At 40.5% G+C, this 19,224-nt stretch overlaps 1 protein-coding gene across 5 annotated transcripts in view; it reads left to right on the top strand.

The window, feature by feature from the left end:
- Nucleotides 1–12,976: 12,976 nt before the first annotated feature.
- tab2 (TGF-beta activated kinase 1 (MAP3K7) binding protein 2) overlaps nucleotides 12,977–19,224 on the top strand; it is a 68,645-nt gene continuing 62,397 nt past the window's right edge. For 3 of the 5 annotated variants that reach the window (XM_084737579.1, XM_084737582.1, XM_084737578.1), the window contains exon 1: nucleotides 12,978–13,953. The gene's annotated coding sequence lies outside the window, so the exon portion shown is untranslated. Of the gene's footprint in view, nucleotides 13,954–19,224 lie in introns of all 5 variants that reach the window. The other 2 variants (XM_084737580.1, XM_084737581.1) reach the window with 2 other exon arrangements.

Here is a 19,224-nt window from a genome sequence, read left to right as displayed (position 1 = left end):
TTCCCTTACATACATTATAATCACATGATAATGCATCAGAATAGTGATTATAATGCATTAATTAGGCATTATAAACATGGCGTCATAGAAAGTGTTTCCACAAAGATCTCAAAATAACATCACAAACAGCTTGTACTACTGATAGAGCAGAAACTGCACGTAGTAGCTCTCCAGTTAGCTTTGTACAGACTTAATATCTGCATGTGCTGCATAAAGTGAACTTGCCTCTGCTGTTGACCCTACTGATGTTATAAGGTTACACACACACACACACACACACACTCTGCACACACAGGAGTGAATATCTTTGGATGATTGGAGCACTTATATCCACCATCAAGACATTCCACAAGATGCGTCAAGTAAGCGCTACATTCAGTTCTCTTTATGGGCTGCTGGTCTGACAAGTGAAACCAGTGTAGGCAAGCTGAGACTTGGCACCAACCTCATGAGTTCTGGCAGAAGCGGAGGATCGCCAGCTCAGCCTGCAGTGTTACTGCTACCACTTGAAGGAAATTTATGACTTGGAGAGAGCTCAGCAGAATGTATTAATGCAGATGATCCCGTTTCCTACCCCATCTCCAGGTGCTGCTGCTCAGTCAGCAACTATGGAACAAGCACCATGAACATATAGGCCTGAACCCTGCCACCACACGGCCTGTCATACCAGCTCTGCACAAGATAAACTGCTCTGAACAGGTTCTGAGGTTTCCATTAGTGCTGAAAAAATAATTTGGTCTAATTAGAATTAATAGCATCATTAATTTTGGTTGGTTTATCTGTTCAGAAGCACACATACATGCAGGTACATGCAACTGACAGAACATGACACAGCATGAACATAGTCTGACATAACATGGCATGACAGACAGTAAGAAGCGTGACAAACACATGACATAAACACGACAACCATATTAACATGCCATCAAATAAACATACTGGAACAAAAAGTAGTTCACCCAAATAATAGAGAAAACAAAGCCCAAAACACCACCACCTGACATGTTTCTGAAATGCAAAGTGGTCTTACAAACACTGCTATTTGCTCTGACTTCGGTAAACCTCACAAAGTCATGCTATGACATATTATTGATATTTATAAGACATTTCATTTCATAAATGAAATCATGAATTTTTAACCTGTTATGACATGTTATATCAGCTCTCTATGTGTGTTTATAACTGGCTAAAGTTTGTAGTTATAATGTGCTGTGTAACCCAGGATTAACAGTATATTCCACCAGGTGCAGCACGTCTGCACCACAGTTCTCATTGGTCTTCTGCAGGGCTGCAGCAGCCACCAGCAGCGTTTCAGATATGTTTCAGCAGCAGAGCATTTTACCTGCCTCATTATGTTTATTTGCACAGATTTTGTTGATTAGGTTGTCTTTCCTTGCTCTTTGTGTTTCTGCTATGGATAAGCAGACTGCGTGGTTAAATAGTTTCTTTTCTGTCTGTCTTTACGATCATGAGTCTGCACTGGCTCTTTTATTTTGAAAATTAACCGGATTCTCTCTGCCTTTTCTGTGTTTGACTTCCTGCCAATTTGATCTGCTCTGTGTTGATTGATTTGGCATGCATCAAAAACAGAGTTGGTGTGTATTCTCCGCAGAGCAGAGAGCTGCTTCTGGGACACATCTGAAACATACTGCTGCGATTCTGGTGGAATCACAAGCAAAGTCTAGAATGGTGGTGGATTGCTCCAACTGCCACAGCGCAGCCATAACGCAGCGCAGCCGAACCTGGTGGTAACTGCCAGTTATATTCTTCATTTAAACAGTGCTGTCACTATGGCATGGAGGTTATTAAGTATTATGAACACTGACCTTATAACACATTGCATGTACATGATTATAAACATTGATAAAAGTCAAATAAAGCTTATAAATGCATTGTAATGTCTTATGAATAGGCTTATAATGCATTATAGACATGACTTTCATGGAAAATGTTACCAGAATTAGTTAAGAAGTTGTGAAATATGTTGAATATACTTGTTGAATCTCAAATAGCAATTTGTCCTACAAAATAACCTCTTCTATCATATTTTAGTGCAGATTCAGGATAATTTTGTGTTTCACAACTTGAACATAGATTATTTCTCTGAGGGGCCGGTGGGATTGAAGGTTTACAGTTATAAAGCTCCAGTCTGACCAGCCTGCTGCCTGGCATGAGATGTTAGACTGATGTCTTGGTGTCCTCCTCCTCCTCCTCCTCCTCCTCAGACAGTTGTGTGATGAAGATGGTGTTTGTGCTTTTACCAGCCCGGTCAGAGGGGGAGACTACAGAATCATAATGAGTAGAATGTTGTGCTTTCATTCAAAGCAGAGTTTTTAAAGACTTTTCACCTTAAATTGAAAATTCAAATATTGTCTACTGACTAACATATCAAACACCATCACCAGGATATTACTATTAACCTTTTCCTAAACTGTTTGGAATTAAAATTTTGTACTTTTGCATTCAATTGAATAAAAAGTTTCTCACATGGCTTTTGTTGCCTAAATCAAGAGTCTCAGATCTGAATAACTGCACTAAATTCATACCTTTGTTATGTTGTCTCCTATATTTTCCCCAGTGGCAAGGCTCACAGCGCTTGTGTTTTCTATGGATTTACATGAAGTAACTTTAGCCAGAGTACTGTATATTCAAGGCTATATGAAAAAAGACAATTAGTTTATTTTATAACTTACTCCATGTAGATAAACAACTAACTGAGATTGGTTAAAATATGTAAACATGCTTCTCATTTGGAAATGTCACTTCTGTTTACTTGTATGTCCAGTCTTGACTGGACCAAAATGGCAGCAAAGTTGTCAGACAATCCAAAGACATCTGATTGGCTTACCCTGACATTTTTACCTCACCTTGCCAAGTAGCTGGATTCAAGAATCCAGTGTTCATTTGTGTCCAAAAAACAAGAGTGGTGCAGCCAATCAGCATCCTAGGAGGGACTATTGGCAGCTACAGGTGTGGTTGTAGGTGACAGCAAGACGCATCCATGGAAGTATTGATCTCATTGGTTGAAGTTAGCCTGTATTAGATGTGATAAATGTTTTTTGAAAGTGCCTGCCCTTTTGCAAACAATTTCTTAGGACGGCTTCCCAGATGGTTCTGTGTAACAAACCATCTTGCGTATCAGGTGAACTTTTACACCAAACCTAACCAGTCACTCCTCATACCTAAACCTAACCAACAAAGGCAATGACTACTAGCCAATCAGCGGCAAAGTAGGGTGTGTCATGACTTTGCTCCCTGGTATCTGTAGCCTTATGTGAAATAGTCACAGGTCAGAGCCCTATGAATCGTCGTCTATCAAAATCATATGTAAAATGTTACGTATGATTTTGAAAACTTTGAAATTATAAACATTGCTGTAATCCAGAGTTAGACAAGAGGATAGTTTTTATCTGCATTCCCTAGACGGATGTAACAAAGTCACCCTGAGCAGAGAATTTAAGATTAAAATGACAAAGTTATTGAGATTGTTCAGGACACTGTTATAGCTGACTATTTAAAATATGCAACACAGAGGCTGTAATTCTAGACATGAACAAACAATGAAAATATATTAACAGAATGCTGTGTTGCATTATTAGACACCGAAACTGCAACATAAAAAGCAGAAATACAGACATAAAAAGCACACAGAGTATACTGTATTAAATACATAAATCAGTCTGGCACAGTAAAAGCAAAACCACAATAAAAGACATGCATGCAGCTACATGAGGGCAGACTGCTGATAGCAAGATAGCGACAGATGACAGCAGACAGCAAGAGCAGTTTTAGTGCTGACACAGCTGGGTGCTTATTAAGCATTTCTTTAAATGAGCTCGAGTTGCTCTGTAGCTGGATGGAGCTCCATTCTACTGCAGCTTTAACAGAGATTTAACAGAGAATGCAGACTGACTGGAAGTACTTTCTCTCAGTGGGATAATACAACAGCACAATCTCTTCTAGCTGCAGCTCTGAACTGATCTGCAGGGGTCCTTCTGTGGACAAACCTTCCTTTGAAGCTGTGACTAGATGGATGCAGTTGGGAAAAAGAGGCCAGCTGTGCGTTTGCTGCTGCCACAAATGTTAGGCATCAAGAGTTGTCAGTGATGTGGTTGTGACCACGGACATAAATGAAAGATGGACAATGTGGCTCCATTTCATCCCATGGTACAAAACTGAAGCCAGAACATCCTGGATATGACCGCTGCTGTCTTGCACTTGTGAAGTCATTCAGAGCCTGTGCAGCAGTGACCGGTGATGTCAGCATGTTAGATGCACTCAGTGATAATGCTAACATGATGCAAGCATGTTCACCTTCTTAGTTTAGCATATTAGCATGCTAACAGTAGCTAGCCCCGCATGTATTGTCCCTGTCACAGCCAACTCCTACTGTTTGGCACATAGAGAGAAGCTTGTTAAGAAAAATGTCGGGCTGTAATTGGGTTTGGGCTGAAATAAGCTAATGAGGGACGGGTTCAGATTGGGTACAGGCAGAATTTTTTCAGGCTTGGGCTTTTTCAGGCTCAACCTTTCAGGCTCAGTTAAAGTTCTAAGCCAGACCTCTCTCCACAAGGTCTGACTCCACACATACACATTCTGCTATAAAGTGAAAAACTTGTTTGCATTTACTTAAATCGGTCACAAATGTCTTGGGCGGAGCTAACCCCAGGATGCAGCAACGGTGCTACTGCAAAATAGTGTTGAGGGGGAACTTGTTTTGGTGGAACATTTGCATGTAAGGAGGTGAGTTCTTGCATTAAAATGACTACATCACTGCAAAGGAAAAGCTAACAGCTGTTAGCTTGTTTACATTCGTTACATTAGCATCCCAAGCGCTAATTTGCTGTTTTGCAGCATGTAGGTCACAGCTCGGAGGTTGTTCTTCTTTCCTGGGGACTTTGAAAATGTAGATAGGGGATGCCCCAATGCTGCTTAAAGCAAGCAACCAATGGCAGGACTTATACCAGCAGTGTGCATCCAGTGAGTCAGACTCACTAATTGGTAAGTAAACACAAAATACAGTTGAGGCCAATGGGACTGTTATTAGCTCTGGAGGTATTTTTGGCCAGAAGTGCTGGACAAACTGACCTGATGAAAGTACTAGATGTAAAGTTGAGGACTAGTATGTAGAATTTAGTGCCATCTAGTGGTGAACTTGCAGATTGCAACCATTTTGCCTCACCTTCCCCTTCAAAGCATGTAGGAGCAATTACACTGTTTTTACACCAAACCAGGGTGTAATTGAAATTGTAATTGACCCTTTTCTAATTGCCAGCAGACCCATTTGCATGTCTGTTTTTTTTCCCTCTGATGAGTGCTGAGACTTTTGTGTCTGTGGGAAAGAAACATTGAGTCAGTTCATTGTGACTGATATGTCTGACATTCATGTGGGGAGCTTCTATGATTGGTGGAATTTGTGGGAAGCTACAGTGATTGGTCAAATTTGCAGGAAAGTTGCAGTGATTGGACAAAAATTGCAAGGTCATGCAGATTTAATGGAGACTCGTTGAATTTGCATGAATCATCAACATCGCAACTTTCCTGGAAGGATTGATTAAACATCAACGGTTAAAAAGTAACTAATTCTTTAAGCAGTTTCGAGAAAATTACTTTGTACTTTTACTTAGGTATTTTTCCAACACCAATACTTTTACTTGTAATTGAGTAACATTATAGTGTTGTAAGAGTACTTGTAGTTGAGTACAGATTTTCGGTACTCTGTGCACCACTGGTTCTAATGTTATCAGCCTAATATCTGCTGTTTTTACGTTGGCACAATGGACAGCTGATTCACAACTCTTTGTGTCTTTTCTATCCACTGCAGTTCTAGTGGGAAAGTGCTGGGCCCATCCATAGAGTGTCAGTTTGACCTTAAGGGTAGGAGATCGGTGCCTGGAGCTCCGCCATCACACCACTCACTCCCAGTCTGCACTCAGAGCAGCCTCCAACCACAACTTGATGCTTACACTCCACAGACCTTGACATTTCAATTGCCTCTTAGTAATAAACTCTCCACTCTGCTCAAAAACAAGTTCAGACTGTGTTTGTGTTGTTATCTCTTACCTCCTGTTGACTTCAATGTTCTTCTAGTATTACAATATTGTAGCAGATTTTCATACATACAACAGATTGACTTTTTAAAACCTTTATATATAATATTATATATTCAGGTTTTCATGAAACTATGCAACTTGTCCTCTCGGTAAACCTTGAGTTTCCAAAATATCTTTTTTTTTCAGGCTCTATGAATATCAGCCCTGTGATTACCCTGACCTGACAGTTCTCAGCTAATACAATGGTTTTATTATATCCATAGAACTTTCTTTGTGTTACACTATGAGAATTATTAGATTTGAGTGCAGCATTTGATTCAAATGATCATGATCAGGATGGGGGGGGGGGGGGAACAGGAACTACATGTATTAAGTGAGTCAGGAAGGAGGATAGGAAGCATATAAACTGTTACTCGCTTGAATAAACTTCATGTAAACTGACATAAACTTATTGCAGTGTAGGCTTGTGTTTACTCACACACCATCCCCATCACCAGCATCACTGCCTACAGCCCCAGAATAGTTTTCAGTATTAGTAGTACTAACAGGTTAGCTAGCTAATTGGATTTCTGTGTAGCTAACATTAACAGTTTATCTGTTTAGCTAACATTAGCGGTTGGTGTGTGTAGCCAATGTTAATAGTTGATCTGTGTAGCTAACATTCGCAATTGTGTTTGTAGCTGATGTTAGCAGTTGGTCTGTGTAGCTAACATTAGCAGTTGGTCTGTATAGCTAACATTAGCAGTTGGTGTGTGTAGCTGATGTTAGCGGTTGGTCTGTGTAGCTAACGTTAGCAGTTGGTGCTTGTAGCTGATGTTAGCGGTTGGTCTGTGTAGCTAACGTTAGCAGTTGGTGTGTGTGGCTGATGTTAGTGGTTGGTCTGTATAGCTAACGTTAGCAGTTGGTGTTTGTAGCTGATGTTAGCGGTTGGTCTGTGTAGCTAACGTTAGCAGTTGGTGTGTGTAGCTGATGTTAGCGGTTGGTCTGTGTAGCTAACGTTAGCAGTTGGTGTGTGTAGCTGATGTTAGTGGTTGGTCTGTATAGCTAACGTTAGCAGTTGGTGTGTGTAGCTGATGTTAGCGGTTGGTCTGTGTAGCTAATGTTAGAACTGTCACTGTACTGAAATGTTGTTCCTCTTTTCTGATTTAAAAACAAAATACTGCTGACATTTTCTACACAGTGAAAGCTTTTTTTCACTGGAGGCTGTGATAATTAGTAGGCAACTGTAAGATTAGCTGGTTTTACTCATTTTTGTTCTGCTAATATGCCTCAGTTTTACTAAATGTATCTGTAATTTTCTTTTTTGTCTGTAATTGTAATGGGCTACAGTAACTTTACTAATTACATAAGTACGTTAGTACACATCCTACTTACATAATATTCTTTCATGTAATCTGTTAGTCCCCAACCCTGTCGGTATCTATTGAAACGTTCATCTAAATAAATTTGTGGGAAAGAGTCAGTGTTCTGGCCTGACTCTTTTATCAGTTACATGGTTTGCTCTCAATAACAAAACAAGTGTTTTCATATAACATGGTGTTTGCAAGTTTGAGAACAGATCAACTTCCTGCTCTCTCTCTCTCTCTCTCTCTCTCTCTCTCTCTCTCTCTCTCTCACTGTCTCTCTCTCTCTTTCTCTCCCACTTGTCCTTAACAACACTGTGTCAAGCTTGTTAGCACCGGAGCGGCTGCATAACCCTCTCCAAATGGCCAGTGGACAGACACAGAAGTTTGCTTAAGAGGGGAATAATGACTGGAGACCCACTACAGAGCTAAATCTAAACTGCTGACCCATGACAAGCTGTCCTCAGACCGTGAGAAACGGGCCTCTTTCCATGCCAAGAATGTGGGTGGCCGGCTGGCCTTGTTGCTCCAAAAAGCCTTTCTGAGGAGTGTGGCCGGTTGCAGCACTTGAGTGCAACAGCGGCAGGTTCCTCCATCTGATTTCTCTCAGGCTGCTACTGTTACGTGCACATATTGACCTTGTTTTTTTTGTTTTATGTTACTTCTGACAGACCACGCTGTCGTTCTCGTAATCTGTGCGGGGAAATGGAGCTGGTGGTGTGGGTATGTGGGTGGTGGTGGCTGTAGTCCCAAAGCACAGAGTCCACTTCCACTTGTCAGGCAGCTTGTGAAATGAGACTAAAACTGGAGAAGGAATAAAGTGTGGCCACATTCACGAGGTTAAGTCATTGGAAATTCTTGAGAATTTTCATTTGTTTTTGCTGATTCACTGGCCTGACATATAACGCCCCCACCCCACTCCACCCCACACACCACTCGCACATCACAAAATGTATAAGGCATTGTGTAAAGTAATGAATACTCTGTGAGGAGAGCTGGACACAGAGGATAAGAGGCTGCACTGTGCTGTCAGTTTGCTGCTCGCACTGAAGGGGATTTCAGCTCCCGGGGCTTCAAACTCAGAGTCAAGGGGTCACGGTCTGTGCGAGATAGCAGGGGCCACAATTTGTGTGTGTCAGTGACTGCGTGTGTGAGTCACTACATTACGCCGACACACGAGACGCCATATGTTTCCACCCAGTTCACTGAAGAACAAATGCGCCGTCCTTTTTCATGAGAGTTCCCACAAGCGTCTGTTTTCTCACTCACCCCATGTGTGGGTTAATGCAGCGAGGAGCAGCGAGCAGGAGACACATCAATTATGTTGTAAAAGCAAAATTAAATGGGACACCTGTTTATGGTGTCCACGCAGAGTGAAAAAAGTGTCTAATTTAGAAAGTGGGTGCAACATCACAAGTGGAGACTTGAGGGTTCAACATGATGTTTTCTTAGTTTTTTGAAGCAGCATTTTGATCATATGACACCAAAAACCCTCGCTTGAAACCAATACCAAGGAAATCCCATAACTCCCTGAGGACTTGAATTGTGTGGCTTCAGCAACCAACCCATGGAAGAGCAATTTATTGTCAAAACAATTTTTTACGGTATAATACATAATAAAAATTCCAGTATTGCAGAGCATCTTTGAGGTTTTATTCCTCTCAAAATTGTCATGGGGCTTCAGTCTCATTCCTATCAAACAATATGTATTTTAAATGTACAATGTGGAAAAATAAAACCTTCATATATATATGTATATATATATATATATATACATATATATATATGTGTGTGTGTGTGTGTATATGTATATATATATACATAATAAGGCTAGCAATGGGTTCAGACAGGAGGCAGTGATATCAGGTTTCACATGTGATTATTCACAACAGAAGCAATTGGCACCAAGCAATTTTGCTCTTTCTAATCATACATAGAGCATTTTAAAAAATACATTCACTAACAGCAGTGATATATTAAATATATAGTTTGTAATAGATGAAAAGATTGTATTTTCTTGTCAGGCTTACTCATGATGTGTGGAGAAAATAGACCAGACACTGAGTGGACACTGAGTGATCGTGAGCCAGGCACGGCCCATCCTGGTTGAACAGCCCAACTGGTCAACATGGGTGCCAAAAGGAAGTGTGCACTGAAAGACTCTATGGGACTGTACTCATGGCCCTTTACTGCATGTCATTCCCTCACTCTCTCTCCCCTTTTTCTGTCATATTTTCAACTATCTTATAAATTAAAGCCCCCTCCCCATGCATTCTCTGGGAAACATGAATGTCTGTGCAAAACTAAATGGCTATCCATCCAGCAGACAGACAAGCTGAAAGACCAACTGTCATTGCCATCCCTTAGCATAACTAAAAACACTTAATTGCAATACTAATACCAAAAACTGAAAAAGACGATGCTAAAGGTGTAAAAACACACTGTTGCACTTTCAATTGTGACCTGGCAGCCCATCTTCTGCATAAGTGGCCGAGCAAAGTGTGTTTACAATCCTCCAATAAGGGAACGCATCGTGTTTGGTCTTCACTTGCCAGATTTTGTCACTCAACCTTGTAGGCTTACCATCTGACACTTAGACAGCAGAACACTGTAGAAACCACTGCAGCTCCAACTTTTATCTGGTTGATGTTTGCAATGTTGGATTAGTCAAAACAGATATGGAATAAAACAGCACAGTTCTCTGCAAAATCTCGGATCAGTTTTTGTTTCAAGAGTTTAAATGGAAACCATGGCAAGTAATCATGCACACTTTAGTCTTTAAGTCTTGTTTGACCACCTGACCTTTCACTGTGGAGGTAAGTCTGCCTGCTGTTGGGAGATTGACCATCTGGTGACTTTGTGCAGGCAGAAAAACCTGGAGCTCAAACCTCTATTGACAGTATAAATGGTTGTGGATTTTAAGATCCCATCCCCACCGGTCCCATCACACTATGTGACTTCCCAGGTTACACTGTTGAATCATTCCACTTCCTGGGCACCAAAACAGCTCAGCAGAGTATGAACTTCCTGCGACAGGTGAAGAAGTTCAGCCTGGCAAAGACAATGGTGCACTTCTACGCTGTACTCAATGCATCTGTGCTCGTCTCCTTCATCACCATCTGGCTGCTGCTGTGAAGGACAAGAGCACACTGCAACATGTCATTCTCTCTTCTGAGAAGGTGATCAGCTGCTATCTGTATCTCAAGTATTCTTTAAAGTTAATACTATGAACTTTTGCACATTCTCTGGTCAGCGTTCTTGCACAGAACAGTACAGCTCTTTCATTTGATTAATGGTCATATTGTACACATTGTCATGTCACAATTTGTCATTTGTATGCTTCTTGACTAGCAGTACTTGCTTTCATCTTTATTTATATTTTGTCATACTGTGTGTCTTGTTATGCACCTATACACCAAGACAAATTCCTTGTATGTGAAAACCTACTTGATTCTGACTGACTGCATGCAACATGCTCGTGTTGTACCACCTTATCTCCTCCTCAAAAGCAGCAGCTCTGGACAGAGCACTAATATGCTGCTTTGTATTTCACACTCTAGTATGAAATGTGTTGTTTCCTTTGGGTAGAAAATAGTTCACACCAAACTTTAATATGGCCAGAAATAGCAAATCTACAATAAGTGACAAGAAGAAGCTGTTAGCTGTCCAGCCCTACTTAGTGATTTTTGCTGATAAGACATGTGCCACCCTGGCTTGTCTGTGATGCTGTGAACAAAATGAAGGGAGAGAGTTTAGAAGTATCAAGCTTTCTCAGGGCACAGTATGTACTTACAGCTACTACATTGTTTCAGTTAATGCAGAAAGAGAATTACACTCTACACTCAATAGCATCAGAATTTGGTGTGAATCCATTATAACTCTTTAGGTTAGAGGTCATACTGGATTGTTCTTCTTTATTATTTCTTTCTTCTTTATTTGTTTAACAGGGACAGAGCATATTATTGAACATCAGTGTGTAATACACGTTGTAAATATGCCATAGATAGCAAAAATGCTAATTTACATCTTAGGTCCCTTGGCAGGTAACAGAGAAAACAAAAGAAAAGCCAAAACAAATGACTGATGAAATACACTACAAAACATTAAAATAAATCACTTTAAATGTGGACATCAAACATGACAGACATCCCACGGGATCTACGCCGTAGAAATAATCCACACACACACCCATTGATAAATGTGTATGTGCATGGATACCAGGACCCAGGACAGGCCAAGCCACTGGACAATCCTGCTGTACAACAAGCTGCTAGACTGACACATCACACATGCATACAACAACACAATACAAGGAATAAGATGCACCTGTCCTTCGACTGGAGATTCACTTCACTGCTGTGTGTCCTTCAGCAATACGCCACAAGTCTTGATGCATTTATGGTGACACCGTTTGAGTTCCTGTGTTAGATTAAAATTGTTTTATGATGTGACTTAAAGTACGTACTACACCTCTGTAGTAAAAACACACAGGGAATTATTAATTATGTAACCATTTCATGTCAGGGAGGTTAGATGGCACTTCATCACATTTTCTCTGCTGGAAAGGCACCCTAGCGCAGTGTGTCTCAAACTTTGTCTTGGGGACCCAGTTTTTAAAAATGACAAACCATCGTGACCCAATTCACAACAGGCCTTATCAAGAGTTATGCATGCAGAAATGAACATTCCTGACCATTTTACTGCCATTTCCACATCACCTTATATTAGCTTCAAGCATGTTATTGAAAACATGTTAAATATTTTTTTAAAATAATGAGTGATAAATGCATTTAGGCTGAGTTAACAGACCATCTGCTATATGTAGTATGTCAGTGCCATGTCCTGTGGCATATATGTTAATTAAGAAATTATAAAAAGAATAAAACATAAATAAATAAAGAAGAGAAAATAGCTGCATTAAGGTGGAATTAACAGGCTCTCATTTTTACAATATACCCATTTTAAATACTTCATAAAAGGTATTCTGTTGATATAAATCTTAAATTTGCAGATTTTTTCCCCAGTGTTTTACTTATTTGGCAACCCAAATAAAATGTCCTGTGACCCACCTGTGGGTCATGACACGGTCTTCAGGAATGACTGATCTAGGATGTCAATGATATATACGACAGTGTCAGTGATATACTCACTGGTGCCCCCTGTTCAAAAAGTGGAGCAAAAGTGGTGTAGTTCCCCCTAGAGTGCCCTTCCTGTGGAGAAAATGCGATAAAGTGCAACCTAGGGCAGTCATCCCCAAAGACTGGGTCGGAACCCACAGATGGGTCACAGAAGATTTTATTTGGGTCACCAAATGAATAAAAGACTGAAAGACATTTTGTAGTATTATAATCATATTATTATAATTTAGTAGTCTGAAATGTTCTATATCGTTTTCCTGATGACGGGAGATAAAAACAATGAGATGTCCTGTTCACTCAGCCTAAATGCATTTATTTCTCATTTATAAAGTATTTAACGTGTATATGTTTGTAATAACATGTGTCAAGATCAGCGTTGCAAATACTAATCATTTTCATTGCTGATCTGTCAATTATTATTATTATTTTTTTTAAATATTCAATTTACTGTCAGAGAGGAGTAAAGAAACCAGAAAATATTCACATTTAAGAAGCTGAAATCAGATAATTTAGACTTCTTTTTAATTAAATAAATGACTCAGACTGATTAAGTGATTGTTAAAATAAATGGAAATGAAAGCAAAAATGGTTAAGAACATTATTTTATGCACAGAATAAGTGTTGAAAAGATTAATAAGGTATATTGTGTATTGGGTTTTAAAAAGCGTGTCCCCAGAAAAAACGTTTGGGAAACGCTGCCCTAGAGATCATTTTATCACGTTCTGTGCACTGGAAGGGCACTTTATCATGATTTATCTACCATAGGGGCATCAAAGAGGCACTTTTGCTGTGTTTTTTTTTTTGGACAGGGGGGCACCAGTGATATTATCATTGACATTGTTGTCACGGTCCCGTTTGATAAAAGAGTCAGTCCAAAGCAGATATGTGTCCACTTTATTCTCTGACTGTCCCACTTCTCTTTGTTTGCATCTCCTGCAGCAGCAAGCTGCTCACCTCATTTTGCAATCACAACTTTCTCCTCCCTCCCTCACAGCACAACTTTGGGAACTTGAAAAAAAAGAAAAACAACTCTTCCTCTCGCGATAGTAGCTTGCTTATGCAGCCGCCATATTCTGTGACAGTATTTTGATTCGTATCTGCTGGAAGTGAGGAAAAAGAGAAAAGTGCAGGGCTGTCGAGGGGAGGGGGGGGCTGAAGAAGAGGAGCTGTCAAAACGGTAGTCCCGAGTCTCTGTCAAAACGGCGGAGGGCCGAGGCTCGGTATCCCTCCCCCTAACGCTACTTCGAGGACACACAAGGCCCGGGGCCTCGGTGCAGTTGGCTCTTCGTCTCCCTGGTAGTAGCTGGAGCCCTCTCGGCTTCTCCTCTCCGAGCTCCGCGGCCCTCTGGAGGTCCGGCGGCGGTCTCGGGTGTTGAAGGCGGCCCGGGGAGCGGCGGCGGAGGCAGCGGAGAGAGAAAGGTGAGTTTACAGTCAGCTCAGTTAGCAACAGGCGGAGGGATACAGTTTTTAAATATCGTTACTGTGAAATTAAAAAGCTTTTCAGTGTCTCCTGCGATAAACGCTTTAATGTCGCGTCTTATTCTGTTTGAAAGAAAATGGAGAGAAAAAGTTTCAGATGTGGAAAAAGTTTTTGTCCACAGCAGCTAGCTAAGCTAGCTAACTAACCTAAAGTGTTTGGAGGTTCGGCCGAGTGAACAAATCACTGTCTAAAGTTTCAAACACATTCGTTAACTTCTCCTCTAAGTCAACTTTATTATTAACATATCTAAATATATATTCTGTGTCTTTTTATTTGAACATAACTCTGGCTGACGCTACATGTTTTGTAGCCCATGTTAAGCTACTTTTTCCATTGAGCTCCTTTGAAACGTCGCAGGACGAGTCGTGGATGGAAACGTTAAATCATAAAATTGTAGCTTCACTAAACCTCATACAGGAACTATTTTATCTCTACCCAGCCTCAGAATTAACCCTCAACTAGTTGGTTATCCCTTTGCTACAACTCTGAAACTGTTTTTTTGTGTAACATGGACACTTTCTTATAAGTAACTTTGCAAGCTAGCCAGTTTGGCAGAGTTGTGAGTCTACATCAGTGAATTTATCTCATGAAGTTAATATGTGCTAAGCTTCACTATATGTATTCTGTCATCTGAACAGTGAGGTGATGCAAACAGAGTTTCTGAAGTTTTACTCTGACTGGGGCCGTTTTACTGTTGCACCACTGCAGACACATAAAACACCAGTCTGTGTTTTGTTGTTTTTGACAATCAGGTGATGAGTGAGTCACTTCACCTGTTTGATAACTTTCTGACATTGTCCCTCATGGATCAGATGCTGCTGGTTGTTGTGGTGGAAACTTGTCAGGGGGGTGGGTGTGAGCCTTTGCCAGTCAGCTCAGTTGTTGTTATTTGTATTCTTAGTGTAGTTAAGATGAGATGAGATGTTTATTGTCAGATAATCTAACCTGTCACAATTTTGACCTTTGTCTCTTGTTGCATTTATTCTTGTCAATCCACTGAAAGTGCCAGGATGGCCTGGGATGCACAGGTTGCACCATTTGACCTATTTTTTAAAGCTGCATGTTTTTCTGTGAAGAAAGAGTCAAGCAATTGGAAAACAGGAGACGTGGAAGATATGAAAGTAGAGATGTTCCGATATTTTTTTCCTGATTGATTCCAATACCTGAACTTTGCATATTGGCTGAGTAGTGACCTGATACAGTGCGTTAAAAACAGTGTTTTTTAACAGCTGTATAGTACTAACCCAGTATGGATGTGATACGATTGCTGTAATTCCTGTATGATCTGGCTCAGGTTAAACTCATTGTAAAACATGAACAAATAGGAAGCATGAACGCCATAGTACATGACTTAGCCATCCTGGGGGGAAAATATAGTGTAGTCTAGTGTTTTGTTTGGGACTAATAAATTATGTGGTATTATGTGGTGCATAGACTCATGTACTTGTAATACCTGAAACAGTATTTTCGGCAGTATTGGGAGCATTTTCTGATACAACAACCCTGTATAGAAGTTGTTTCAAGGGTTTGACAGAACGAGTGAGTGAGTGAGTGATTTTAAAAATCTGCGTGTTCACTTAGAGCTTAGAGGTACTTTCTTCACTTGTTGGTTATTTGTATGCAGTCCAAATCATATTTAACCATGGTGATTGATTGCCATCAAATGTAACACAAATATTATTATTGTTTGATGACATTTATTCTTTTTATATTTGAGTGTGTGTGTGTTTTACTCCTTCAAGTCATGGAAGCGTTTGGCTATTTGTGGTGGTCCACTTGGCACAGTGAAGAGAAGGCCTCTGAGTGTGTTTCTCCATGTTGCATGACTTAGTCTTCATATTAACACCAGCCACCAGTCAGATGATGCTAAATGTTGGAAAGTGCAGTGTGTGGAAGTGAAGTGTGTCAGCCTTACCAGCCAGTCTGGAAGGTAATCAACCTGTGTCCAATTAGTGTTTTAATCTAAAACTGGCATCTGAGAAAAGGATTTACTCCTTGAAATCAACTTCAGACTATGGTGTAGTTATATATCACATACTCGGTGTAAAACCTACCTGACTGTGTTTTTTTTTATAAACTAGGCTTCTTATTTTACTCCCTATTCTCAGCAGACGCCGACAGACTGCTTTGAAAGTTTACTCACAACTCTAAAGCGCTCCGAATCACTTCTCTGTCGGCCTCTAAACACCTCCAATCTAAACTGTGTTGTCATAGCTAGACTGCAAGAGTGTATATCATTCATTAGCAGCTTGTGCCTGTCTTGACTTGCAGTCAACATTGCACTTCCTGACCAATAAGCTGCCATGGCCAACTGTTTATAGGTGCAGACTCCTAACTGAAACCATGTGTGCCTGTAGCTGGGCAAATATGTTGCTAGGAGGCCTTGCTGATTTGCCACTCTTTGGAGACTCAGCAGTGAGAGTTGCAGCCTGTATGATGAGGACTAAATCAGGATTTTAGCAGGCTGCTAATTGCTTTGTTTGGGTGTCATTTGGCACACGCTAAGAGGCTAAATCAACACAACTAAGTGAGTGCACAGCTTACAGATCTAAACTCAGAGTGTGTTTTACCTAAGTTGCCTTGATGCTTGTCGATAGAGCTGAAGAGTTGTTGTGTCTGCGTTTGTACAATAAACAAGAAGACCTAACACTTGTGTGTAAGAACATTTACAACAAGCGGAGGGTTGTGGTGTGTTGTTGTCACAAGCTCTGTGCCAACACTTAAATCTTCTTTCCTGAAAAACCTGTTTCCTGATTTATCATTTGCAGTTTGCACAACAACTTATCACCAGTCAGACTGAAGGGTGGGGGTGTGTAGTTTTTTTTCCACTTTCACAAGGGGAAGGATAATTACTGCATATGAGTGTGTTTGGATGGAGTACAAATGCTTGTTGTTTGGATCAACAGTGCAGAGTCAGTATAACCCAGGAAACCATATTGGCTTACCTTTCTCTTTCTCTGTGTGTCAGAACAGATTCTCTGTAAGCAGCTGCAGACTCTGAATGAACAGAGATAGAACTTGATACTCACTCTTTCAGGCAGCTATCTGCTCAGTGACCTGTCCACATGTGTTATTATATGCTGTGTGTTCTCTTCAGTGTAAAAGTGTCAGGGTAAGACTGGTAATGCCAAATGGGAATCAAGTTAAGGGAAGGATCCATCACATTATGCCCATAGCTGCAGACTCAGGAAGAGGGCTTGGTGTTTTTAACCCTCCCCCACTCCAGTGTGTGGCTGTCAGGAAGAGAGGCTCTTATTGGAGCCCCCTCCCCCTGTTGAGCTCTCCTGACTTCTCTGCTTTAAATGGAGTCCTCCATTACACATGCTGCTCGTGGTCCTCTCCAGTTCAAGGGTTAAATTGCATGCACTGGAGGCTGACACTGCACAGTCCACTACACCTCTAGCTGTCGCCTGCCAGCGTTTGTTCATTCTGCAGGTTGCACTTTGTAGGGTTTGCCACTTTTGCAGCTGCATTACAAATTATGATGGTACTTGCACAAAGTCATTTGAGGTTTTCTTATCTGCAGCACTTTGTAGTCGTGCGTGATAAAGCTGCATTAATTTAACTTTTTTGGCCACTTGGAGGTAGAAAAACTCCTCAACGAGTTGACAAATTATGACTTTATAATTGCCTGTTTACACATCCAGCAGACACTGCATAAGCATTCATTTGGTGTTATGTTTCTGGCCACCCGCTATATGTGCAAGGCCAGTATTAACTCTCTTTTAAGCTCGGGTTTGGTCTGGATCAACTCCTGTGCACATCTGGATCTGTAGTTGCTACATGCTTTGACTTTCTAGACCAGCTGGTCACTGGATTTGTCTGTCCATGCCAGTTGGTGCTGTGCAGGTAGCATATGATGTTTTTTTTATAGCTTGTTTGCTGAAAACATCTGCCTGCTGCTGGAAACAGGGTTGCAGAGAGTGGTGAAATTGAGCCATACAGTAAATTTGTGGGCTGTGAAACCAAAACATTGGGTTGAATGAGGATAAAAGCTTCAGATAGCTGCACGGTTGGGTCATAATTTGCAAATTTCACACTCTGAGCAACCCATTCTCATACCCAGCCTTTTCACGCTGCACATAACCCAGTGCTAAAAGCCATTCTTAGAATGTTCTTATCCCCGGGCTAAGAAAGCTTTCACACTCACACTGCAACTAATGATTATTTTTCTTGATTAATCGATTAGTTGTTTGGTCCATGAAATGTCAGAAAATGTTAATAAAATCTTTCTCAAAGCCCAAGATGAGTTTTTTCTCTCCAAAAGAAGTTCCAAATTTTCAGGGCTATCCCCTGAAAATGGATTAAACACTGGTGAAGGGTTAGTCCTGAGGCTTTGGGGTTATTGCCTAAATGTGTGGCTAGATGGTTCCAGTGTAAAACAGGGCTTTGATCAGTTGAACTTTAAATACAAACAAAACCACAAGCATTGGTGTTTAGTTTTGTTGTATACAGTTACTTAGAAGTTTGCTTAAATCAAATACAGCACCAGCTAATAAAAACATGTATCTAAAGCAAATAAGGAGTAGTCATTACTAGGGCTTTAATCAAGGTGTCTGTGTCCATTTTACTGAACCGTTCTGATACTTTATGGACAGAATTTGATTTGTAGTCTCAAGTATTGAAGTTCTCTACTATCCATGAATGAGGCATTTGTTTAGCACATGTGTTGAAGAGCTAAGTTTTCTCTGTCAAACAGACTAACTGCATAGGTGTTACTGTAACACACAGATTAGGTAATAGAGATAAGGTAATGAAGTTACATGAAAATGATATGTCTGATAAAAAAGTTAAGTTTTAGATGATCATAAAGATGTGGATCAAGACAGCCGTGATGTTTGTTACACTAAGCCAGTTATATTTAGCTGAAATGGACTTATCTCAACCCATGTGTACAGTCTTCCATTTGCTTGATCTGGAAAATAAAGAGAAGTGCCACTGACAGTTTCCATTTCAGTTGCTGCTGGGGCACATTGATTTTTCTCCTGAGCTTTTACCGCCTCCATTAGCTGTCATTTATGGTATCTGTTGGATGTTTATTCAATATATTCAAATGTGATCATTTCATTTTCTGAATTTTGAGATGTTCAGGCACTTAGACAAACAATTGGTAGGTCTCATGTACTGGCATTGAGGTGGTAATTTTAATTATAGTTTGCATAACAGAGAACATCCCAGGAGTTTTTAAGTGCCGTGGAGCCACCGGGGAC

This window comes from Lutjanus erythropterus, chromosome 15 (genome assembly GCF_056507025.1).
Source record: "Lutjanus erythropterus isolate fLutEry1 chromosome 15, fLutEry1.hap2, whole genome shotgun sequence".
NCBI lineage: Eukaryota > Metazoa > Chordata > Actinopteri > Lutjaniformes > Lutjanidae > Lutjanus > Lutjanus erythropterus.
The sequence above is the reverse complement of the archived record's forward strand: the minus strand, read 5'-3'. Positions and strand labels throughout refer to the sequence as shown.